A 27,583-nucleotide genomic window follows, 5' to 3' on the forward strand; every position below is an offset into this window, starting at 1 on the left:
ACCCATCTTATAAACCCCAAGTGTCAGAAAGCAAAGCAGTCACAAAGGCTGCCATTTTCTGAAAGGAGTCCTCAAATTCCTCATCCCTTTTTTCTCCATTTGAAGGGTCTGGTATATGGAGGCCAATTCCCATCCTACCAGTTTAGGAGATACTATCTTGTATAGCTTTGCATTTGTGGTATGAAGACAGACTTCACAGACAGGCTGTATTTTCTCCTATCGCAGCTCCTTTTTTTGGCAGATTCCTGGATTAAAAGGGCTCAAGTGGGATGGTTGCTGAGAGTAAAAGAGATTGATTATTTCTTTCATGGTTCTGGGAAGTTTGTTTGGTTTGCCAAACCAAAGTAATGGGAGTGGGCCTCAGGGCAGGGTTATATTCCCAGTGTTGATAATGAGCATCAGACATGATGCATGCACAACTATTCAGGATAGGGCAAAGGATACTCTCTCCCCATGAGGGATGTAGCATTTAAAAGAGTGGATGCCATAAATTGTAAGAGTTAATATGGTTGAGGTCTTAAACTGTAGTGATTAAAATAGTGGAAGACTTAAATTGTGATAGATATAAGAGTGGGTAAGTAAATTGTGACCGCAGAATATATGTTTTCACTACAGTGTCTTGTTTAAAATCAAATATAAGGTGGTTGCCAGGGAAATATTCCCAATTATCAATATACCCAAGTCAACTGGGTTTTATAGAGACTTTAATTAATAATATAATGAGGAATTTAAGAAAGAGAGAAAGAGTAAGAAAGGAATAAGTATGAAGGGCCTTAAGCCAACATGGCCTAGACCTGAGTTTTTTTTTGTTTTTTTTTTAACCCTTACCTTCTGTCTTGGAGTCAATACTGTGTATTGGCTCCAAGGCAGAAGCGTGGTAAGGGCTAGGCAATGGGGGTCAAGTGACTTGCCCAGGGCCACACAGCTAGGAAGTGTCTGAGGCCAGATTTGAACCTAGGACTTCTCATCTCTAGGCCTGGGTCTCAATCCACTGAGCTACCCAGCTGCCCCCCTAGACCTGAGTTTTAATAGAGAGATCAGTCAGTCTTTAATCACTCACCATAAGATCTGTTCAATCAAAGATTCAGGGGGACAGAGTCTCCCCAGAGGGAGTTCCAGCCAGAGTCAGCCTCCCTTGAGAGACCTCCTTAGAGATTGTCTCTCAAGAGCCTCTTCTCAAGAGACTCTCCTTAGAGCCTGTCTCTCAAGAGCTCTTCCTTCTCAAGAGATTCCTTTTTCTTATATAGGGGGTTTTCTCCTATGTCACCTCCCCTAAGTTCTTCCATCTAACAATCACAGTAGACGTTTTCAAAGGACAGCCCATTCTGAATTCACAGCTGAGTCGACTTTAGTAAGTTTGAACCAAAAAAACTTCTGAATAAGTTTTCACCTCTTTGCTCCTTGTAAATTCACAAGTTGCCTGACCTTTATAGGTACTTAGCACCCTATTGTATTAATTCTAAAAATAGGCATGGCTTAAGTATGGGTTTAAGTACTTTTTCATTGTTTCAGCAAGGAGTTTTCTCCTCTAAAGCAGTCTTAAGTAGGGGTGGAGTAGAGGTCTTCTCATTTCTGATCTAAGTAGAGTTCTCACTTTCCAAAGGGGGAATGTCCCAGTAGGGAATTGTTCCAATAGAGAATTCCCCAATGGGGATTTTTTTTTAACATTCACAAGTCTGAGAAATTTCAAGACTCACAGGGAGTCCCAGCTCTGGGCACCTCTGGGCACCTATCGATGTTCTAGTGGAGTTTTTCCCAAAGCAAGGAGATCAAGCTATTTTCAGAGTCTCTGGCTCATCATCCCCTGACTATAGTGTCTGGGGGGAAAATGTCTTAAGTAAATCTTAGGTTTGACTAATGCCTGTGTTCTTCCCAAAAATAATTAGCAGGATCATTTTTATAAAGAAATTCATTGTACAAATAGCTCTGCTATTCATTTCTTCCAACACTAAAGAAATGCTTAAAACACAAAGGATTTATAAAAACACATTATCAGATATTAGAGAATAACCCAACATTTCTATTACATTATGCAAGGGTATTGATATTTAAAACATCAAAATGTTGAACAATTTGTAGGACTATTTAACAAACATTTCTCCCATTTCTGACTTGCTTGTTGTCATAGAGTTGTCACAAGTCTTACAAAACATGCTTTTCATACAAATCATGGGTTTTCCTGGCAATAATCATCTTCTATAGCAGGGATCTCTTCCTCTTGAACTCATAAGGTTGCCAACAAGGCTAGAAACATTAGACCCAGGAACTGTATTCAGTCTGAATAGGAAGAAGGAAGAAAATGACTAATTTAGTGGATTACAAGTGGATTACACATTTAAAATGTAACCAACAATAGAGTAATTTATACAAGGGAAGAAACAAAGAGCAGAAAAGCCAGGGAGGGCTTTGATATCCCCTCTCTGGCTCACTTAGACAAACACATGCTGTCACTGCCATTAATGAGCAATCATGATTGCTGTTGGGGAGAAGAGAGAGATATTCTCTCTTTCCCTTCTCAAGAAGTCAGCTAGCTGGGACACTCAATAAGATCAACAAATAGAAAAAGAGAAAAATCATGAGAAGCAAATTCATTAAAAAAACAACAACTTACTTCTTCCTTACTTTGTCTGACCCTCTGAGGCACAGCTACACAAATAATAATAATGACAATTATTATTATATTTTTATAGTGTTTTAAGGTATGCAAAGTGCTTACTATCTCCTTTGAGACTTAACAACCTTGTTAAGTTTTCCCCATTTTACAGAAAAAGAAACTAATCCTGAGAGAATTTAGGTGAGAATGCCAAGGATCACAATAGCTAGTAAATGAATTATATAGGATTCTAACTTAGGTCTTCCTGATTCCAAGTCCAGCATGACCCATTGGACCACCTAGCTGCTTGGTTACATTCTACAAGCAAACCACCAGACCTACCTACCTAGCACAGGTATCTTGACATCTGTCCTCATGTTTTCCCTTTCTCCCTACCAGGAATCTGCCGACATAGATCTAACAGAGATCACCTCCTCTATTCCCTTACTTTGGAGTAATTAATCCACTCAGCTTTGTATCCTTAGGGCTAAGACTTCCCAATTACTGGGTGAATGAGAGGGAAATGGCCCAACTCATTATATGTAGCTGGGTCCACTATATGTAACATGATGCACATTCCATTTATCCATTAGGAAATCTAATGGGCCATCTGCCCTGGGATACCACAGGAAACTCCCTCTACTCCCTTACTTTAATATTAGAAACACTAACCTAATTAATGCCATACTTGTTAAGGACATGATAATTAACTTGCTTATAGCTCCACAAGCCTTGTGATTTCCCAGGCCAAAACTTCCTTCCTAGGTCCCCTTTCTTCTATATATGTGGTCTCACTATTAGAAATTAAGCTCCTTAAGGGCAGGTAATTTCCTACTTGTGTTTTTGAATCCACAATTCTCAGCAAGTGTCTTGAAAATAAATGCTTAATAAATGCTTCCTTCCTTCCTTCCTTTTTTCCTCCTTCCATCATTCTTCCCTCTTCCCTTCCTCCCTATCTCCTTCTCTCCTTTCTTCCTTTCCCTTTTTAATTCCTTCTTCCCTTCCTTTTTCCCTCTCTTCCTCACTCTCTTTTCCCCTCCCCTCAAAGGTCTATTTTACTTCTGATCATTGTCTCCTCAATATTCCCTGTGTTTTATTCCCTCTCCTTCAATTTTCCCCCCTCTTTTCTTCTTACTTCCTATTGAGCAAGATAGATTTCTATACTCAGTTGAGGGTATATATATTTTCCTTTTTGAACAAGTTTCAATGAGGGTGAGTTTGAAGAGTTGCCTAACACCCCCTTCCCACCATTCCCCCTTTCATTGTAAAAGCTCCTCCTTGCATTCCTCTTCTATGTGGGATTTCCCCCCATTTTCCCCTCCTATTCTCCTTCTCCCAGTGCATCCCTCTTTCTTACCCCTTCATATTAATTTTAGATCAATCTAGCATAATCAATTCACACCTGTGCCTTCTGTCTATGTAGACTTCTTGTAACTACCCCAATAATGACAATATTATTAGTAGTTACATGTATCATCTTCCCATATAGGAATGTAAATAACTTAACCTTATTGAATTACTTATGATTTCTCTTTCATGTTTACTTTTTTATATTTCCCTTGAGTCTTGTCTGAATGTCAAAATTTCTATTCAGTTCTGGTCTTTTCATCAGGAATAGATTAATGTGGAAGCCTCTAAATCTTGTTTGATCTTGACTGTGAATCCATGATATTTGAATGATTTCTTTTTGGTTGCTTGCAATATTTTCTCCTTGACCTGGGTGTCCTAGAATTTGACTATAATATTACTGAGAGTTTTTCTTTTGGGGTCCCATTTTGGAGGTGATTGGTGGGTTCTTTCATTTCAGTTTTACTCTTTGGATCTAAAATATTGGGGTAATTTTCCTTTCCTTCTGGAAAAATAATGTGTAGGCTCTTTTTTGATAGTGGCTTTCAGGTTGTCCAGTACTTCTTGAATTATCTCTCTTTGATACATTTGGTCAGCTATTTTTCCAATGAGACATTTCACATTTTTTCCCAGTCTTTGACTTTGATTTTTGTTTCTTGATGCTTCATGGAGTCATTAGCTTACACTTGCTAAATTCTAATTTTTAAGGATTTATTTTTATCATTAAGGTTTTGCTCCTCTTTTTTATTTGACCAGTTCTGCCTTTTAAGAATTTATTTTCTTCAGATAATTTTTGTAATTCTTGTTCTATTTATTATTTTTCTTTTTAATGTATTATTTTATTCAGTATTTTTTTGTTCCTTTTTTACTAATCTATTAATTTTCTCTTCAGAATTTTCCAATATCATTCTATTTTCTTTTCCCAATCTTTCCTCTATCACTTTTATCATTTTATTAACTCTTCCAGGAATTCTTATTAAGCTTGTATCCAATTTGAAGTCCCCCCACACACACACTTATAGCTATTTTCATGTTGTTGTCTTCTGATTTCATGTCTTTGTCTTTCCTGTCACAATACATTTGTGAATAGATTTTCCTGTCATAATCGATTTTTGTGGTCAGGTGTTTGTTTGTTTTTTCATTTTTTCCCAGTCTATTTTTTTTTACTTTGAATTTTATGTTAAAATTTGGCTCTGTTGAAAATAGAAGAAAAACATTTGCTTGATCACATGGTTCTATGGGGATATGATTGAGTATGTAGATTCTAAATGATCATTCTAACTCAAATATTAATAATATGGAAATAGGCCTTAAACTCAGTGGAATTGCTTGTTGGCTATTGGAGGGGGGTAGGGAAAGAACATGAATCATGTAACCATGGGAAAATATCCTAAATAAATAAACTTAATTTTAAAAGAAGAAAAAAAATTTTGGCTCTGTTAACCTAGGAGTGGGGAGACATTGTATCAAGCTTCAGATTATTATTATTTTTTTTTGCTGCTATTTTCAGAGTTAGTCTTGGGGTCTATGTGTTTTCAGCTTTTCTAAGGTAGTATGATCTGATGATAGGTGTGGTCACTGTTCTCCTGGTCTGAGCTCTAGTCCTTACCAAGGAAGAATCTCTGCTCCTCCACAGTTATAAGTACTAGTGCTCCTCTCTGCTTTGGAACTTTGACTCCCCTGTGACGGGCAGCAAGAGCTACTCTCTACCTTAGAACTGTGACTCAGCACATCTATGGGCAACAGAGTCATCAAACAATGCCAGGTTCTATACCCAGTGCCCAGATAAAGATATCTTAGATATGATATCTTTCTGACTCATCCTTCCCTTCTCTGGCTTGATAGCTCCTATAGGTTTTGTAGCTACTGACCACCACTGGTGTTGCTACTATGTGTGCTTCAGGTTAGTCCCAATCCTGGTGTCATAGATCTCTCCTGATATGGGCTATAAGGGGAAGTAATAGGAATGTAATAATAGGAAGAATAGGAAATCTGAAATCTTACATTTCTCACTAGTTGGCATTAGTTAAACATCAACTGCAAAAACTTTAGTTCCAGTATTAGTCAAGCACAAATTGTAGCTTGTTCAATTATCCACTCGTACTGAATCTGTAACATTCTATACTAGGTATTAGCTTTGTATCTTATTTATTTTATTATTTGCTTATATTGTTCTTAGAAATAATTAATTACCTACACTGGTCCTCCAATTTATCTCATCCCCTCCATGTTCCCACTCTGGAAGGACAGCAAGATCTCTCCCTGACAAATGATGACAAGATGGACAATGGAGGAACATGGAATCTGTGTATTAGGAACTCTGGCATTCCAGAAGAATCCCCCAATCTTGTGCAAACTCCTTATTCCCTATGGCAACAAATCCCAAAATATACCTCCACCTGAGTTTGGAAAGGGAGATGCTAAGCTACTAAACCCCAATAAATTTGCCAACAGGGTGTGGTAGCTCCACTCCTAGCTCCACTCCACTGCTACTCTACAGCAGAGCTGCTATTCCATGCTATCAAGCTCCAAAGAGGATATTCTACTAGCACCTGGACTTATCTTTGGCCCTAAGACTACCTGATTAGACTCTACACTATTCCATGAAAACCCACCATTACTTCAAATAAAATTCTTTTCTTATTTCTGTATTGAACGGAGTTTGAGTTTCCCATTCTTGGGGTGACATCCTGCTACAAATTTGGATGTGTTTCTCTCACATCACTTCCATCTCCTAAATTGTCTTATGCTAGATAAATTCTTACCCCAAACTTTTGTTTATTCTTCTATTCCAGAATTTGATTTAAGGTGTTATTTTTAAGTTATTTGGAGGTAAATGTTGGGTGAGTTTGACTGGTTTGCTTGCCTCTATTCCACCATCTTGGCCTAGGCTCAAGGGAGTTATATTTTATGATATTTTAAGGAGGACTAAACCAAACTTAGATGAGTATATGCTATGTGGCATTTAAGGAATATAAGGAATATTGAAGGATGGGTGGAAGTCTGTAAAACAATATCATATAGGTGGCCACCTCAATTGCCTGGGGTAAAACTATCTCTCATTCCTACTGAACATCTCTAGGAGATAGACTAGAGGTCACTGGACTAGACACAGAGATAGAACAGAAGAGAATTAAGACAGTAATTATTGCAACATTCTTTCCCAAACATTAGCCACCATATGGTATGACACTCATAATTCATGTCAAGAAGCATTTGAAAGTTGTATCCAGTGGAAAAATCTATTTCAAGTCAAGTGCCAAGCATTTAGCACTGGATCATCATTTTGTTGCCATGGCTAGTCATGCTAGTCATTAGGAAAGATGGCCTTACCTTTGTAGATAGCACCATATCTCTCTTTCTCCCTTTGGATATGACTTTCTCTCACGTCAACTCCTTTAGCTCTGTACCTTGGATATAGTTTGATTTTCCTTTCAAACTGAAGAGAAAACACACCAATCATAGCCTCCACCAAATATGATTTGACTGCCTAAAACACAGTACAGTCTGGGTACCCCTGGGAAGGATCAAAACTATTTTCATTAATAATAGTAAGATGTTTTAATTTTGAATACAGTAAATGTTGATTGATATAACCCACATAAGGCATAAACTCTTGAGGGATCCTCAATAATTTTTAAGTTCATAAAAGGGTCATGAGACCAACAAGTTCAAAAACCATTGGCCTAGAAAAATCTGGGTCCACATTTTGTCTCCCTTCTCCAAAAAGTCCCGCCCCCCAAATTAAACCCTGGAGAACATCACAGTTGTGAAACCCATTTTCTTTCTCTCCTAGGTGTCCTATTCCTACTGCCTTTCCTCTGTTTTGTTTCTATAATTTAAAATATAGAAAATCAAATAAATATCTAAGTACGTTCATCTTAGGAAATCTGTGAAAGAGAAAAAGAGAAAGAGAGAGGAGGAAAGAAAGCAAACTCTTAGAAATGGAGATTTGGGGTTTTGGTTTTATATGAGTATTCTATCCCAAATGGGCCAATATAGAAATGTAGTTTGCATGATCATACATGTAACCCAGATCAAATTACTTATCATCTCAGGGAAGGGGGAAGGTAGAGAAAGGAGGTAATTTGTATTTTATCATTTTGGGAAATATGTTAAAAACTCTTATTACATATGATTGGGGAAATAAAATATTATTTTAAAAGAAATGGAGATTTGGAGAATAAACATAAAAGTTCTCCCAAGGTAAACCAGGGAAAACAGAAGTATATGAGGAATCATAAGCCTTTACCAAACTGTGTCAGCAAATCCAGATTTTGTTCCATGATTATGTTTCATGTCCCTACTAGATAATATTTGTTCTGTACCCCCAATATAATTTTCAAGGCAGCAGCCAGCAATGGGTGCTAGGTTTCCCTATTCCTTACTTTCTGGAATCATACCTACTTTGTACCTGCTTTGGAAATATAGCTTCTGTCTTTCTTTTTCCACAGTCTAGTAGGTCTAATTTATCAATTACCATTCTATCATATTCTATCATCAAGTTAGGGCAGTTCCCAAGGTAGTTGATCAGGATAAGGATTTTGGAGATGGTTATCTGCTATCAGACACTGTTTCCAGTTTCCTATTACATGTGCATACAAATTTATTTCTAAGAACAAAGAAGGAATTTACAACCATTGTCTTGACCTTTAACATTCATATAAATCTTTGTATCATCTCTCATTTTTCATAAGCATAAGCCTATAGGGAATAACCAATTAATATAAGATCTTAGGGATGAGTGAGGGTTCAAAGGGAGAAAGGCAGAAATCACTGCCTCTCATTTTGACTCTGGAAATCTAGGCAGACAGTGCAGGGAAGAATTTGACCTTAAAGAGAATATCACTTTTTTTCAAACTCTGACTTATTATGACTTCCCTAGAGCCCCAGGAAAAATATCTTAAATAAAACTTATGTTGACTCATGCCTAAGGTCTTTCCAAAAGAGATGAACAGAGTCCCTCCTAGAAAGGTACTTAATATGTAAAGTAGATAATGCTTAGGGTTTCTATTTATTTTCTTCAACACAAAAGAAATTCATAAACATAATAGCCTTCCACCCCAATAAATGTGTAAAGCATAAACTATACTTTCCAATAAATACAAGCAAAAAGCACGAATGTCTATTATTAGTTGATAGAGTTCCAGAAATGCTAGTAATTAGAAATAAAACAAGAAAAAAGAAATTAAAAATGTAGAGATAGATAAAGAGGAAATAAAATTATTCATTTGGGCTTTTAACATGATAGTTTATTTAGAAAATTCTAGGAAAACAGTAAAGATAATAATTAAGATAGTTAATAGCTTCAGTAAGATTGTAGGCTACAAAACAAACCTACAAAAATCAACAACGTTTCTATATATTAATTCAATAAAATTCAAGAGCAATAATAGAAAAGGAAATACCATTCAAAATAACTGCAAGATATAAATGGGAAAGGGTCCATTTTTATAAAAATATTTATAGCTGTACTTTTTGTGGTGGCAAAGAGTTGCAAACTGAAAGGATATTCTTCAATGGCCAAATTGTGGTATATGATGGTGATGGAATACTGTTGTGCAATAAGGAAGGATGAACAAGATGATTCCAGAAAGAGCTAGAAAGACCTATGTGAACTGATGTAGAGTGAAATAAGCAGAACCAGGAGAACATTATACTCAACAACTGAAATGCTGTGTGATGATCAAATGTAATGGACTTTGCTACTAACAGCAATATAATGATCCAGGACAATTCTGAGCATTTATGAAAAAGAATGCTATGAACTTCAAGAGAAGGAACTAGGGCAATAGAAATGCAAATGAAAACATATGATATCACTTGTTTATTTGGGTATATGCTTTGGGGTTTGAGTTCTATAAGATTATTCACTTACAAAAATGAATAATATGGAAATGTTTTGTATGATAATACATGTATAACCCAAATTGAATTACTCATCAGCCAGCTCTGGGAGCAGGGATGGAAGAAGGGAGGGGAAGAAAATAATATGGATCATATGATTTTGGAAAACTTATGTGGAACTTTGTTATTAAAATTAAAAATTAAAAAACCTTCAAGATGCATAAAATTCTTGGGAATCAAAATTCTTTCTGTCAAGTTTCTTAAATAAGGATATTGTATTCAAGATACACAAACAATGAACATATCTGGTGTAATGGTTAGAAGGGTGGTCACCAAAAATTGTAATTAACCCTTAATATAAATCCTTACTATACCCACTAGCTCTCTTACATCACTCCTCAGAAACCAATCACAATTCCTCAATTAGCCTGGCACCACCCAGTGGGGCAAGTGCCTGTGGGATCAATTTCCTGGTTGTGGATTGACCCAAATTCAAAACAAATGGAAGGGAAGTCTAAATCTCTACAAATTCCCTTCTCAACCACCCCCCCCCCAAGATTCTATTGGGAGATGAGAATGTTGAAATATTCTCAACTGAGGGTCTTGGGAGATTAATATGTCTAGTATCCCCAATGAATCATTTCAAATAAAAAACATACATCTCTAAGGATTCTCCTACTAAAAGTGTATAAAACATTGCCCTTTCTACAGGGAAATTACAGCAATCTGGGAACTTGACACAATTTTAATAAAAGTCCCATAATATTTAAAATAAATGGCAGGTTTCTTTAGTCTAAAGCTTTTGGTTATGCATTCATATTAGGGCTAATAGATATCATAAAATTATCCTTTAAAATAAAAACACCAATAATGATTCCATGCAAACAAGAGAAAAGCAACAATAAAAATATTCAGGAATTCACTGTGTCAGTCAAAACAGTGTCCAATTTGTCTATGGACTACTCCCATCCAGTCATGGGAGGTATGTACAAGTAAAGACAATTAATAACAGGATACAGTTAATCAGTGTCAATAAAAGGTACCATTTTATATGTGAGCAATGAATCTGTAAATCTTTTTCTCCAATTTACTAGCTATTAGAGTGGTTAATAGTACTTGAAATGGACCTTCCTAGGCATGCTAAGTTCCTCCAATGCACTGGAAGTTCTTTATGTAAACCTTGTCTCCTGGTGAAGGTAATGGAGTGAGAAGTCTAGAGGTCCTGCTTGTACTATAGCTCCAGATTCATGGAGTTCTTGAAATTTGATTTGTAAGTCCTGTATATTCGAAGCAATAGAAGTCTCCCCCCTAGTAATGATGTGTATGCAGCAGAAAAAGGCTTATCCTGTATGGGGGGATGTCCAAAAAGTATATCAAATAGTAAGATGTGTAGATGTCCCTTGGGCCTGCTTCAAAGATAAAATGGAATTAGAGGTAGAACTTCAGGCCATTTTAAGTGAGTCTCAGTGAACAATTTTCCCATCATAGTCTTAAGGTCTCTATTCATTCTCTCAGCTTGGCCTGAGCTCTAGGGATGATAAAGTGCATGGAATTTGGGAGTGATCCCCAAACACAAATAAATCCGAGACAAATAAATCTGGTAAAATGAGTTCCTCTGAATCGATTTGTGCTGGCAGGCCAAAACAAGGAATAATCTCTTTGGCAACAAAAGCCACTATAGCTCAGGCACTAGGAAATGCTTCCAGTCATCTGGTCAGCTGATTCATGATGACTAGGCAAAATGTATAAAGCCCAGCCTTAGGCCATAGTAATAAAATTGATTTGTAAATTATAAAAAAAGTGTGTAAGCTAGAGGATGCCCACCAAAAGTTTTGCTACAGAAAGCACATTAGTTATAGGCTTGACAGGAGGGATAGGCTGCACACACTTTAGAGGCTATAGTAGTCATACCAGGGGCTATCCATACTTTCTTAACAGAGACTAAAATGCCCTGGGTGCCAAAGTGACCATTCTTGTGAAAAGATAAGCATATTTGGTGATAAAAAGTTCCAAGGTTTCAGATGACACCTATACCCAATTGATCTGTTTTTCTTTTAACTTTTGTTTCCACTTTTTCACTTACTGTTCATTATAAGAGAGGGATAAATTTGATTCATTACTAGTTGCCAAAGTTAAAATCAATTCAGGTCCTTCTAAGGCAACAAGCTTTGCCGCAGTATCTACCTGGTGGTTCCCTATAGAGATAGGGTTAGTTCCACCAAGTATGGGCAGAGCAATAAACTACAGCTAGGACAGGTAGCTGGAGAGCAGAAATAACTTCATTAATGATTTCTGCATTTGTGATACAATTTTCAGAAGAGGATAAAAAGCCCCTTTGGAGTCATAGCATATTCACTGCATGACATATTCCAAATGCATATCTAGGGTCTGTGTAAATTGTTGCCTTTTTATCTTTGGAAATTATACAGGCTATCTGCACCTTGAGTACTTATATTTGAGGGCAGTGAAGCTGACCAGAGTGGCAAATTCTGTGACTATGGCAGCTCCCGTCCCTAATGAAAGAAGAATCATTAGTGAATAAAACTAAATCTGAGTTGTCTAAAGGAGTGTCCAGGAGATTATCTCGAAGCTTTTCAGCCATGGACACTAAAGATTCACAATTGGGCAAATAAAATACAAATTCCCTTCTTGTAGTATGTGCATATAGAAATATTTTATACACATATATATTAGCCAATATTGATATAGCACTTACTATGTGCCAAGCACACTATGCTTTATAATTATTATCTCGTTTGATTCTCAAAACAATCCTGGTAGGTGGGGGCTATAATTATCTCCATTTTATAGATAAGGAAACTAAGGCAAATAGGGTGCAAGTGACTTTATCTAGGTTATACAGCTAGTAAGTGTCTGAGGCTGGATTCAAACTCAGCGTTTCCTGACTCTAGACCTGATGCTTTATATAGATAAAAGATCAAACGAGATGAGCAAACTGCTCTCAGAGGAATTATAAGCTATTAATAGCCATATGAATGAATATTCAATAAATAATAAGAGAAAACCAAATCAAAATAACTTTGAGGTTTTATCTCATCCCAGCAACTTTGCAAATATAACAAAAGATGGGAATAATCAATATTGAAGGATTTATGTGAAGATAAACACCCTAGTGTATTGTTATTGAAGCTGTGAATCAGTATAACCATTTTGGAAAGCAATTTAAAATTATGCAAAGGAAGTGACTAAAATGTCCATTGATACAGAGATTCCACTACCAGGGATATATCATAAGGAGGTCATTGATAAAAATAAGGTTCCTATATAAACCAAAATATTTGTAGCAGCACCTTTCATGTTAACAAATAATTAGAAACAAAATTTTGATTGAGTAATGGCTAAATACACTGAGATACATGTATGTAATGAAATATTACTATGCTGTAGGAAATTATGATTATGATAAAGAGAAGAATGGAAGATTTATTATCTCTGTTGCAAAGTGAAGTAATCAGAGCCAAGAAAAAGTGCTATTCCCACACACTACAAGTGAATGCTTTCAAATTACAAAGAATGAGCATTGTTCCAAAAAAAGAGATTTGAGAAGACACCCTCGCCCCACTTCTTTGCAGAGGCGGGAAGGTCCACAGGTGTGCTATATTGCATATATTTTTATACTTTTTAGATGTATTGAACAGTTTTACTCATTTTAAAATATTTCTTCTAAATACTGTTTATTATATCAGAGCCTCTCTAGAAAGTAAGAAGGAAGGAATACTAAGTGAAATTCTGTTGATATAAAAAAGATATCAATAAATATTATATAAAATACCCTAACTATTAACAATTGCAAAGGACTCAAAGGAGCCAATAAAAAGATATAGAATATATACAAGTTACTCAAAAGACGTGAGTTATTTTATAGTTATTTACCATTCTGTATTATCTGTGTAATTCACAGATCCAGGTCTGATGATAAGCCCATCTTGTGGCTAGAGTTGCTTTGGTGTTTTTTTCTGTAATACCTTTCTAGTGATGGTCTCCTTCCCTTCTGAAAAGTTTTGTAGATTTCACCTCTTTCTGCATCACCAGCACCTGGGGCAAGGAGCTCTCAACTTCTCCCATTCACAAGGTTGCTACTAAAGTTAGGAACAGCAATCCCAGGATCACCCTTGAGTTTCTGGTGCCCTGGAAAGGAAATATGAATCATAAAAGGCAGCTAGAGACTTGAGATTCAGTCTTGGGTTCTCCCCAGGCTCTTATTAGCATGGCTGGAGTAGGGAGGAGAGATGATTCCTCTCAGCTGGAAGACTGAAGAATGTGCCAATATATTCAACAAAAGGGAAGAGGGAGCAGCTAGGTTGTTCAAGCCAGGCCTGGAGATGGGAGTCCTGGGTTCAGAACTGATCTCAGACACTTCTTAACTGTGTGACTCTGGGTAAGTCATCTAATCTTAACTGCCTAGCCCTCACCACTCTATTGTTTTAGAACCAATACTTAATATTGATTCCAAGAGAGTAGGTAAGAGGGTTGTTGTGTGTGTGTGTGTGTGTGTGTGTGTGTGTGTGTGTGTTTATGGGAAGAGAAAACAAGTGACTTTTCTTAAATTCTATAGAATGGGTACCTCTTCCTGGCTCAGTCCTTCATCATCTTTGAGATATGTCCTTCTGTCTATCATGGAGACTGTAGGGTCAACCAGAAACCTCTAGTCATGTGTGCTTGAGCCAGAGTTAGATCCTGTGTGCCATCCAAAGTGGCCTGAGCCCAGACTTGGTTCTATACACGCTCTATGAGTATGTATACTTGTCAGAGCCTATCCCCAAAGCATTTCATGAGGTATGCTGCAAATCAACTCTCTTTTGTAAATGTTATAGACCAAGAACCTGGGTCTTGTGGTTCTTTGGTAACCATGCTGTAATTGTATCAATCTGTGTCACTAGTGGATGCTACACCTCCATAAAGCTGGTCATCTCACCCAAAGTAGAATTTTTTTTTTAATTTAGCTGTTTCACCTATATTTCTGAGCTTCCTTTTGCTATAATGCTTTATAGCACAGATGTTAAACTTACTGGAACAGGGCAGGCAGAGCTAAGGAGTGGTAGCCAAATTAGATTAAAAATATAATTGGGAAATGTTTAACAAAATAAATAAAAAATATAATACAACATAGATAATGTTAATTTGTGATTTTTTAAGTGAAAATGCTGCCCTCAAGGACCGATTTCTTTTTAAATTTAACACCACTGCTCTATGGGTTGTAAAACATCTTCCTAAGAACTTTGTGAGAGGCACAATAATGTATCATTATCTCCACTTTACAGATGAAGAAACTGAATCTCAAAGAGGTGAAATGACTTGCCTTGCTCACATAACTACTAAAAGGCAAAGCCAGGAGTCAAACACGGGTATTTCTAAGCCCAAGTCCAAGGCCCTTTCCATGACACCATTTTGTCTCTACAAAGGCATATAATATATAGGAATGCACAGTTATGGCTCAGAGGGTCCATCTGAGAGTCAACAGGAAAAAATGAAGCCCCAAGTCTTAAAGAAGAAATGGAAAATTTAATTAACTCTACTCTCTTTGTGAGACTGTGATCCCCTTTCCCTTCACCTTGATTCAATGATGGATTAAAGTGAAATCCAAGCTACATCATGGGTCCCATTCAGAACTGATTAAAAACATGCATTTCCTTTTCGTGACTGCCTAGCCAGTGAAGAGGGAAGTTATTATCTCTCTTAGAACTGGTAAATGTTTCAAAGCTGGGGCAGCTTTCATTCTACAGAGAGAGAAAAAAAATGATCTGAGAAAAAACTAGCTCCCCTTTTTTTGTTTTACAATCACTCATTGGTTCAAATAAGGAACAAACCCCACACATATGATTGTACTAGAATCCACACAATACCATGACTTGATGCTAAAGCAGAAAGAACCTAGAGAAATTGCAGACCAGCCAGAAGGGCATGGCAGAATGACTTCCTACCGAGAATTGTTTGCCTCAATTTCCAGAATTGAATCAGACAGGAAGAATCTAGAACTTTCACATTGTGATTAAGTGTTCAAGGAAAATGTTTCTGAGAGAAAGAAACAGAAATAGAGAGTGGAAAGAGAAAGGTCAGAAATGGGGAGAGGGAGATATAGAGAGACAGAATGGCCAACACTGGGACATCCAAGTAAATTATGCTGGCCTTCAGGCCCCCAAAATCTCACTTTATACTTCTGACTACCACTACCCAACTTTTTCTAAGTCAAAGAGATAAAATCAATGAGAATAATAATTTGAGAATGAATAATGATAGGAAAGAAGGTCTGATCTCTAATTAAAAAAAAAAAAGCTTAAGAGCACAAAATTAACAAGGTAGCTAAGACTTGAAGTCAAGAAGACCTAGGCTGAAATTTAGCCTCTGACACTTAGTTGTGTAATGATGGAAGTCACTTAACTTTTCTAAGGTTCCTCATCTGTAAAATGAAGAGATTGGATGTGAAGCTATAAAAGTCCCTTCCAATCCTAAATAGATGATCTTATTGTAACAGTGGGTACCTTTAAAAGCCGGGTCCCTTCCATGGCCGCATAAACTATCCCTTGGAGCTGAGCGCCTTATGGTAACACATTTGCCCTATCTCTTTTCAGTGTGCTTTTGGATAAAAGACATGCATCACCAGTCTTCTGGCTGATTCCTGTGTGTAACTTTCCTCTAACTCACTCTAGAAGGAGGGGGCTGAATCAAAGAGGACTTGCATCTGAGGAGTAAGACTTGCCCACTCAGTGGTCCACTTTAAAGAGAGAGATATCCTGTGCTCTTACTCTCTTATCCCTTTCTTTTGAACATAGTTTGGGACTAACTTTTCTTAGACGTTCTTTGAAGGAAAGAATCCTTCCTCTCTCCATTTTCTTAAAAAGTTATGACAGTTGCTCTTTTACCTGGTAGTGAGAGAATGTGTCTGTCTAGATGAGCCTGATACTCTATCTCAAAGTGTTGACTGCCTCTTCTGTTTTGTGCTTATTTCTCTAATTACAAGTGACCAAAAAGTGATTCTAATTTGGGTGTTTCCACATTTGATGGCACATGAGTTCAAGAAATATGAAAGCATTGAGAGATCCAGATGACTAGTAACAGGGGATGCTCCCAAAGCTAGGCAATATAGTGATCTTTCAGAAAAGATCACCAACGCAAGGGTAGCAAGCCCAAGCCATGCCAAGGATAAGAATCTTTGAGGAAGTTGCTTATAGTGCAGAACTGAGGTAAAAATGAAATGACTATTCAACAGTCCCACAAAATGTCTCACGTTTAGATTATTTTAAGTATAAACGCTGAGTCATCTTTCAAAGTTCCCCAAAGGATAACAGGAACTCTGTTTATTTCATGTTTTAAGTCTTCATCCATGGACACATGAATCTTTTGTTTTAAGCATTTCTTTTGTATGGAGGAAATCAATACACAAACATTAAGAATTTACTATATGCTGGATACTTGCTGTCTTAATTTTGAGAAAGAACCTAGAATTGAGTCAAATCAAAGATTTAAGAAATGTTTGGGGGAAGGTAGGGTAGATTCCAGGCCTAGTATTTATGCCCTGAACCACGTAGTTTGCCTTGATACATGTCATAGTATAGTATATGTGATAAAATACATTAAAAGATCAAACAAAAACTCTCTCCAAAATGGAGAGACAGACAAAGGCTCAGATTGCTAAAAAAAGAGTTAGGCAATATATAATGAGTAACAAGTGTTGTTCTGATTTAATTGCTCCTGAATAGTAATGAGTGCCTTTATATGTACATAATGCTTTAAGCTTTACAAATTACTTCATATATGTTATCTCATTTGGTCCTCACAACCCTGTAAGTTAGGCTAAAATCATCCTTCTTTTAGAGATGAGAAAATTCAGTCTAAGCGAAGTTACATGATTTGTTCAAACAGCTAGTATCGATAGTGCCAGGCAGGATTCAAATTCAGTTCTTTGACTTCAAGTCCAATACTGTTTACCTAGGTGCCTCTTAATGCTCTCTAAAGTCCTAAATAGCAGGATTTGCACATTGTCATATCTATCTACAGGAAAATGTGCTGAGAGGAATGTAAGCAGAGACTACCAGCTTTTATCTCTCCTCTTCCATTGTTTGGGGCACCTTTGAGTCTTTTTTTAAAATTATTAATAGGATGTATTTATAAGTGCCTCAGCCTCTCCCTCCCCACTCCCATCATGGAAGGTATCATCTAGGAGACAGATATGTGCATATCAATTATGTCTTTCATGTTTCCATTTTTTTTCTGTTCATTCTCTGGAGTTAACATTCACAATTTATTCTTCCAATATCAATTCTGTAGTTGTGTATAATGTTCTCTTGGTTCTACTGATTTTGCTGTTCATTATCTCATGTAATTTTTCCAAGTTTAAAAAAATTAGCTTCTTCATCATTTCTTATGGCACAATAGTATTCCATCACAATCATGTACTATAATTTGTTTAGCCATTGTTCAATTGATGGACATTCCTTCAGTTTTCAGTTCTTTGCCACCACGAAGAGAGCTGCTATAAATGTTTTGGAATATATAGATAGGTTCTTTTTTCCTTTTTTCCTGGTCTTAGGAAAATTAGACCCAGACTACTGGGTCTAAGGGTATACCCAGTTTTATAACTTTCTGAATGTAATTCCAAATTGTTTTCCAAAATGGCTGGATCAGTTCCCAGTTCCACCAACAGTGCTCCAATTTTTCCACATTCCCTCCAACATTTGTCATTTCAGCCAATTTGATGGGTATGAGATTACATCTCAGAATTGTTTTGTTTGTTTTTCACTAATCTGTAGTGATTTAGAGCATTTTTTATGTACCTATATATTGTTTAGATTTCTTCATCTGAAAATTGTTGGTTATCTTTTACCCATTTATCAATCGGAGGAATATCTCTTATTTTTACAAATTTGACAGTGTCCTATATATTTTAGTTATGAAACCTCTCAGAGGCTATCTATAAATTCTCCCGCTCTCCCAATTTTCTGCTTTCCTTCTAATCTTGGCAACATCTGTTATATTTTTACAAAACCTTTTGAATTTAATGTACTCAAAATGATCTATTTTACATCTCACAATATTCTCCATCTTTTGCTGACTCACAAATTCCTCTCTTCTCCATAAATCTGAAAGGGAATATGTTCTCTGTTCTTCTAACTTACTTATATCTTCATGTATCATTTTGATCTCAGTTAATGGTTTAAGAATTGGTTTATATCTAGTTTCTGCCAAACTACTTTCCAGCTGTCCCAACAATTTTTACCAAATAGTGATTTCTTATCCCCAAAACGTGCTTATGCTTTTGTCAAATATAAGTTTACTATCATTTTTATTACTATTTGTTGTATGTCAGTTTTATTCCATTGGCCTACCTTTCTATTTCTTAGCTAGTACTAGATAGTTTTGGTAATTACTCCTTTATAATGCAATTTAAAATCTGATACTGCTAGACCTCCTTCCTTTACATTTTAAAAATTAATTATTTTGTTATTCTTGATCTTTTGTTTTTTCCAAGTGAATTTTGATATTATTTTTTCTAGCTCAATAAAATAATGTTTTGGTAATTTAATTGAGATGGCATTGCATAAGCAAATTGGTTTAGGTAGGATTGTCATTTTAATTATATTGGCTCTGCCCATCCATGAATAATTAATATTTCTCCAATTATTTAGATGTGACTTTATTTGTGTAAAAAGTGTTTTATAATTGTGCCAATATAGTCCATGAGTTTGTTTTGGCAGATATGCTTTCAGGATTTTTTATTCTATTTGTGGCCTTTTTGAGTCTTACCGAAGATTCAAGGTAATGTGCATGTCTTTGTAGTGATTACAGAAGAATATCACAATTGATCTATGATTTTCAGTGGATAGAGTGCTGGGTCTGGAGACCTGAGTTCAAATCCAGTCTTGAATGCTTACTAGTTGTGTGACTCTGAGCAAGTCACGTAACTTCTATTTGCCTTAATCTACTGGAAAAGAAAATGGTAAATCACTCCAGTATCTTTGCCAAGAAAATTCCATGGACAATATTGGTATGCAATGGTCCACAGGATCATGAAAAGTCATAATGACTGATTAATGTCAACAGCAATGACAAATGAAGGAAAGATAAATAGAAAGAACATTTATCTCCAACCTCAAAAAAACTCTGAGTGGTACTAACTATATGAGAGGCATTACCTGTACTTTGGTGTAGGGATAAAGTGAACAGGATTTAGTTGCCTTTACTTGGTTTGAAAAAAAAAAAGGTCTGGAGAAAATTTATGAGGTCTTACATCTATCTACCTGTGAGTAGAGTCTTACAAGTTTGTGAGGTCTTATATCTAAAGGGAGAAGAACATGATAGGACTATGAGACCAGTGCAAACTATGTTGACTAGCCCTAAAAAATTTAGCCTGGGTTTTTTCACTTAAAAAAAAGAGACATTTTCCTTAAGCAGCAACAGCAAGATGACTATAGGAGTGACAGGAAGCAACCTTGGGATAAAACCAGGGGAGTGTTGAAACCACCATATTCCTGGCCCTGTTGTTAAATTTTTAGTGTGAACATTTGTACTTCAGAAATCAACAAGCATTAAAAATTTGGCCTTGCTTCATTGTTTTGTTGATTTTCAAGGCTTAAGAAAATGACAGAAAAAATTAAACTTAAACGTTTAAACTTGAAGATTAAACTTAAAAGTTTAATTTTCAAGATTGAACTTAAAAGTTTAATATTTCAATTAAAAAATTAAACTTAAAAGCATGTTCAGCATACTTTTTTTCCTGGAAAATCAATTGTTAAACATTTACCAGAACACTCTTGGATGTAATTTTAGCAGATGGCTGAAGAAGGAAATGGCAAACCACTCTGTACCTCTGCCAAGAAAACCCCAAAATGGGGTCATGAAGAGTCGGACACGATTGAAACAACTAAACCACAACAAAAACTATGAAGACAGAGTACACCAATAACAGCATAGTGGCTAAGTTTTCAAGTCTCAACAGGAGTAGGGGCAAAGTGGAGTGGCTCTAGTAGCAAGAGAATTCTTAGATCATTCCAAAAAGATATGGGATATGGAGCTATGACAGTGAGGCACAGTCAGCTACCAAGAGAATCCAAAAGGCTTTAGGCAAGAGTAGTCTTCTGATCATGATGCAAGTCAGTTGGTACTAAAGCTTAATGCCTCCCTTGTCTCAATAAATGAGTTTTGGGTAGATTTTTCTCAAAGAGAGTATCTTAACCCCTACCTCACTGACATGTGTAGGAGATTCCATAGAAGAGGATGATCATTATTTCCCATCATTAGTCTTCTTGCCCTCTATAGTCCAACCTATCTCTAATACTAGCTATAACCCAATCTTCTCTTTACACCCTTGGTCTGGCCTTTGCTTTGAACCTACTTCTTCATTTCTATAAATTGAAATTGCCTTCAAGGCTCACTTCAGTCACTACTTCCTCCACAAAGACTGTTCCTGATAACAAGACAACATCACATTATAGGTAATATACTGGTCCTAGAGTCAGAAGGACTTGGATTCATATCACACCTTTAATATCAACCTCTAGTCATTAGTTAATCTCTATGAACCACAGTTTCCTCAACTCTAAAATAGAGATAATAATCCTTATAGCATCTATTTCAGAGGGTTACTATGAACCTTTAATGTGTAAATCATTTGCAAACTTGAAACTCTCAATAAGAAACAGTTTTAGCGGTAGTTCAACAAATCTTTATTAAGTTATTACTGTGTACTAAGTTTTTGGAGAGATCAGAAAAGTCTGGTTCAGTTCTTTTTAATTAGCTTCAATTTAACAATTATTAAACACCCACTCTAGGTGGAAAGCCTTGGGCTAAGTGATGGGGACACAACAATTAAATGAGATAAAGTCCCTGCCTTCAAGGACTTTATAGTCTTAATGGTGAGAAGTTTGGAGGAAGGGTTGAGACAGTTATGTAAATAACTATGGCACACATTAAAATGATTAAATCATAGGTTTAATGATGTGGCCCAAGAAATTCAGTTGTGCTTAAACAAAGAGAAAATGTTATAGAAACAACTAATGATTATAGTCAGCTCCAGATCCATAATTAGCTAACTTTGAACTTGAACAAAGACTATGATATTGCATCTTTTTTTTTACTTTTTTTTAAATTTTATTTTTATTTTTATTTTATTTTTAATTTTTATTTGGTCATTTCCAAACATTATTCATTGGAAACAAAGATCATTTTCTTTTCTTCCCTCCCCCCTCCCACCACCTCTCCCACAGCCAATGTGCAATTCCACTGGGTATCACATGTGTTCTTGATTCAAACCCATTTCCATGTTGTTGGTATTTGCATTAGAGTGTTCATTTAGAGTCTCTCCTCAGTCATATCCCCTCAATCCCTGTAGTCAAGCAGTTGCTTTTCATCTGTGTTTTTACGCCCACAGTTTATCTTCTGCTTGTGGATAGTGTTTTTTAGATCCCTGCAGACTGTTCAGGGACACTGCATTGCCACTAATGGAGAAGTCCATTACCTTAGATTGTAGCACAATGTATCAGTCTCTGTGTACAATATTTTCCTGGTTCTGCTCATTTCGTTCTGCATCACTTCCTGGAGGTTGTTCCAGTCTCCATGGAATTCCTCCACTTTATTATTCCTTTTAGCACAATAGTATTCCATCACCAACATATACCACAATTTGTTCAGCCATTCCCCAATTGAAGGGCATCCCCTCATTTTCCAATTTTTGGCCACCACAAAGAGTGCATCTATAAATATTCTTGTACAAGTCTTTTTCCTTATTATCTCTTTGGGGTACAAGCCCAGTAGTGCTATGGCTGGATCAAAGGGTAGACATTTTTTTATCTTTTATTTATTTATTTTATTTTTATAGTTCCAAATTGCCCTCCAGAATAGTTGGATTAATTCACCACTCCACCAGCAATGAATTAGTGTCCCTACTTTGCTTCATCCCCTCCAGCATTCACTACTTTCTATAGCTGTTATGTTAGCCAATCTGCTAGGTGTGAGGTGATACCTCAGAGTTGCTTTGATTTGCATCTCTCTGATTACAAGAGATGTAGAACACTTTTTCATGTGCTTATTAATAGTTTTGATTTCTTTGGCTGAGAACTGCCTGTTCATGTCCCTTGCCCATTTATCAATTGGAGAATGGCTTGGTTTTTTGTACAATTGATTTAGCTCTTTATAAATTTGAGTAATTAAACCTTTGTCAGAGGTTTTTATGAAGATTGTTTCCCAATTTGTTGCTACCCTTCTGATTTTAGTTACATTGGTTTTGTTTGTACAAAAGCTTTTTAATTTGACGTAGTCAAAATTATTTATTTTGTATTTTGTGACTCTTTCTAAGTCTTGCTTGGTTTTAAAACCTTTCCCTTGATTTCCTCTTCATTGGAGGTGATGTCCCCCTTTTCATCTTTGATGCTGTTAATTTGCTTTTCTTCTTTCCTTTTTTTAATTAGATTGACCAGTATTTTGTCTATTTTGTTTGTTTTATCAAAGTACCAGCTTTTAGTCTTATTTATTAAATCAATAGTTGTATCACTTTTGATTTTATTAATTTCTCCCTTAATTTTTAGGATTTCTAGTTTGGTTTTCTGCTGGGGGTTTTTAATTTGATCGCTTTCGAGTGTTTTTATTTGCATTTCCAATTGATTGATTTCTGCTCTCCCTAGTTTGTTAATATATGCACTCAGGGATATGAATTTACCTCTGATTACTGCTTTGGCTGTATCCCAAAAGGTTTGAAAGGATGTCTCGCCATTGTCATTTTCCTTGATGAAGTTATTAATTGTTTCTGTGATATCTTCTCTAACTAAACGATTTTGGAGTATCATATTGTTTAATTTCCAATTAATTTTTGATTTTGTTTTCCACGTACTGTTACTGATCATTATTTTTATTGCCTTGTGATCTGAAAAGGCTGCGTTTATTATTTCTGCTTTTCTGCATTTGTATGCCATGTTTCTGTGACTTAGTGTATGGTCAATCTTTGTGAATGCGCTATGTGGTGCTGAGAAGAAGGTGTATTCCTTTTTGCCCCTATTTCTTTTTCTCCATATGTCTATTAACTATAATTTTTCTAAGATTTCATTCATTTCTTTTACCTCTTTCTTATTTATTTTTTGATTGGATTTATCTAAATTTGATAATGGTTGGTTCAAATCTCCCACTAATATTGTTTTACTGTCTATTTCTTCCTTCAATTCTCCTAGTTTCTCCATTAGAAATTTGGGTGCTATATTATTTGTTGCATACATGTTGATTAGTGATATTTCCTCATTATCTAAAGTCCCTTTTAACAAAATATAATTACCTTCCCTATCCCTTTTAATCAGGTCTATTTTTGCTTTGGCTTTATCAGATATCATGATTGCCATTCCTGCCTTCTTTCTGTCAGTTGAGGCCCAGAAGGTCTTACTCCATCCATTAATTCTGACCTTGTGGGTGTCTACCCACCTCATGTGTGTTTCTTGAAGACAACATATGGTAGGGTTTTGGATTCTAACCCATTCTTCTATTCGTCTACGTTTTATGGGTGAGTTCATCCCATTCATGTTCAAAGTTATGATTGTGACTTGTGAATTCTCTGGCATTTTGATATCCTTCCCTAATTCTAACCTTTCTTCTTTAGCTCTAACCTTTTAATCCAGTGATTTACTTTAAATCAGTCCCCCTTGTCCCCTCCCTTGATATGTTTCCCTTTCTAGCCCCTCCCTTTTTGTTTCCTCCCCCTCCCCCCTCTCCTTCCCTCCCCTTTTGTTTTCCCTCCCCCCTCCCCCACTTGGTTTTCCCTTCTCCCTACCCTTGTTGGGTAAGATAGAATTCAAGATCCCAATGGATTTGGATGTTTTTCCCTCTCAGAGTTGATTTCCCTGAGAGTAATGTTTAAGTAAAAACTCTCTTCCTCTCCTTCTTATAGGAGTTTTCTTCCCCTCCCCTTCCTGTGTGAATCTTTGTGTGATAAAGATTATTCTAATTGATTTTTCTTTTCCCCCTATTTACACATTACATTTTCCATATATTAATATATAGAGATTGATATAAATGTAGTCCTTAGAGAAGAGAGTTTGAATAAATGAAAAGATAACAATTTTCTCCTTTTCCCTTTCCATCATATTTACTTTTTAGGTATTCCATGCTCTTTGTTTTTCGGTATTAAACTTTCCACAGAGCTCTGGTCTTTTCTTTGCAAAAAGTTGGAAATCTTCTATTTTGTTGAATGCCCATACTTTCCCTTGGAAGTATATAGTCTGTTTTGCTGCATAGCTGATTCTTGGTTGAAGACCCAGCTCTCTTGCCTTTCTGAAAATCATGTTTCATGTCTTACGATCATTCAGAGTGGAACTTGCATGGTCTTGTGTGACCCTGATTGGCATTCCTTTATACCTAAATTGTCTTTTTCTGGCTTCTTGTAAGATTTTTTCTTTTGCTTGAAAGCTTTGGAATTTGGCAATTACATTCCTGGGAGTTGTCTTTTGGGGATTTAGTGTAGAGGGTGTTCTGTGAACTCTTTCAGTGGCTGTATTGCCCCCTTGTTCTAGAATCTCTGGGCAATTTTCTTTGATTATATCTTGTATTACGATGTCGAGTTTGTTATTTATTTCTGGATTTTCTGGTAGTCCAATTATTCTTAAATTGTCTCTTCTCCCTCTATTTTCCAAGTCTGTCACCTTGTCAGTGAGATATTTTATGTTCTCTTCTAATTTCTTGGTATTTTGGCTTTGCTTTATTGATTCTTGCTCTTTTACCTGCTCGTTGTCTTCCAGTTGCCTAATTCTGACCTTTAAAGCCTGGTTTTCCTTTTCAGTTTGGTCAAACCGGTTTTGTAGTTGCATGAAGTTCTTTTGCATTAATTCCCACTTTTCCTGCCAGAAGGCTTCCATCTTTTTTATCATTTTCGATTCAAATTCTTCAAAAGTTTGTGGAGAGTTTCTATTTCCTTTGGAAGTTTTCGGCACATTTGCTTGTGTTTCCTCTTCTACCTCCTCTCTATTTTGTATTTTTGCTCCATAAAAATGTGTCCAAAGTTTCCCCCTTCTTGTTTTTCCTGTTGTTTTGAGGCTTTTTTGCTTCTGTGCTGTTTGCCATCTCTATCTGAGTGAGGAGGGCTGGCTCTTTTGTTATCTGTCTGTTGTTCAGTGGCTTTAGCCCCAGGCAAATTGTCTGTCTTCTCCAGGAAGCCCAGAATTGCTGATGTTTCGGTGTTTCGGTGTTACTACCGTCCTCAGTTCCCTCCCGATGCTTCTGTGTTGCCTTACTTCTATGCTCTGCACCTGGCTTGACACTCTCAGATGTATTTCAATGCCTTTGCTGGCCAGAGGAGCCTGCATTCTGAGGGGGAGGGCCCATGGCTTCCAGGAGTTCTGAGGGCTGGTGATAGGATTAACCTCAGACTGAGTATGCCCTGAGGCAGGGACCTTCAGTGAGACTCAGATGGAAGGATCTGGTCAGGGGGCTACAGCCTCCCCCCATCTCTCTCTGTTTCCCTGCTGTCTGGGTGCCCCCTCGACTGGCTCAGGTTGTTTTCAGGATGTGGCCTTCAAAATAGCCAGCTCCCAAGGCCCTTTTGCCAGCCCTGAGGGTTACTGTTATTTCAGATGACCCTGAACTCTGAGGGGGAGGGCCTGTGGCTTCTAGGAGCTCTGAGGGCTGGTGATAGGATTAACCTCAGACTGAGTATGCCCTGAGGCAGGGACCTTTGGTGAGACTTAGATGGAAGGATCTGGTCAGGGGGTTACAGGCTCCTCCTGTCTCTCTCTGTTTCCCTGCTGTCTGGGTGCCCCCTTGACTGGGTCAAGTTGTTTTCAGGGTATGGCCTTCAGAATAGCCGGGTCCCGAAGCCCTTTTGCCTGCCCTAAAGTTCCTGCTGCTGCCTCGGATTCAGTGCTCTGGGTTGGGGGGGATGGGTCCTGGGACCTTCCTTTTGCCTACCCCTTAGATCCGAGTGATCTCAGGTTCTGACTTTTGGGGGGCCGTACCTTTTGATCCAGGTCCAGGAGGAGTGTTCCTGAGGTCTATTCTGTTGTTTGTTTGTTTTGAATTCTAGTGCCCTAGGAGCATTCAGTTTGAGATTGGTAAGGAAGGGTTTCTGGAGCTCTGAACTTTAGCTTTCTCTAAGCTGCCATCTTGACCGGAAGTCCCATATTGCATCTTACCTGTACTTTCCTGGTGGTTATTTTGTTTGTTTTGTGTACATTTTCTGATCCACTCACCTTTGCTGTCCATCTTACAATGGTTTCCCAGGACATGAAGTTCTTTCAGTCTTTCATTATATATATATATATATATATATTCTGACCTCAATCTGCCTTTCCAACTTTATCTCTCACCCTTCCCCTACACAAATTATCTATTGCAACTCAACTTGTCAAAGTACTCTCATGGAACACAATTTATAATTTCTTCCTGCCAGAACTTTGCATACATTATTCCCTTCACCAAAAATTCCTTCTGTTTTTTGGCAGCCTGTCAAAATACCACCTATTTTTTAAAGATCCAAATCTTATGTCAACTCTTCCTCTATGAAACCTTCTTTGATTTCCCCATTTCAATTTCTTGTACATTTGTTAAAAACTTATAAAAATCATTTTCCCTCAAATTTGTTGTATATTTGTCCTTCTGGATTTTGAGCTCCACAAGGAGAGGAATTATGTCTCATTCATATCTGTCTTCACTCAGTACTGTGTAATTAGGATTTTGCTCCCTAGTGACTCTCTTTTCCAGCATTTCAGTTATGTATCTATGTAGTGTACTAATGTAGGGAAGTTATAAGTTTTGTGTAGCTCCACCCTTGTGCTCTTCTTCCTGGAATGCAGCTGTTCAGGCTGGGGGAGA

At 36.8% G+C, this 27,583-nt stretch overlaps 1 long non-coding RNA gene across 1 annotated transcript; it reads right to left on the bottom strand.

Moving 5' to 3' along the window:
• Positions 1-1,617: 1,617 nt before the first annotated feature.
• On the bottom strand, positions 1,618-14,044 carry LOC103100017 (uncharacterized). The gene is made up of 3 exons (XR_457543.2): positions 13,682-14,044; positions 7,274-7,379; positions 1,618-2,277 (listed from the first exon to the last, which is right to left on the bottom strand). It is a non-coding gene; the product is annotated as an uncharacterized LOC103100017 (long non-coding RNA).
• Positions 14,045-27,583: the final 13,539 nt, after the last annotated feature.

This window comes from Monodelphis domestica, chromosome 1, assembly GCF_027887165.1.
Source record: "Monodelphis domestica isolate mMonDom1 chromosome 1, mMonDom1.pri, whole genome shotgun sequence".
Classification (NCBI taxonomy): Eukaryota; Metazoa; Chordata; class Mammalia; order Didelphimorphia; family Didelphidae; genus Monodelphis; species Monodelphis domestica.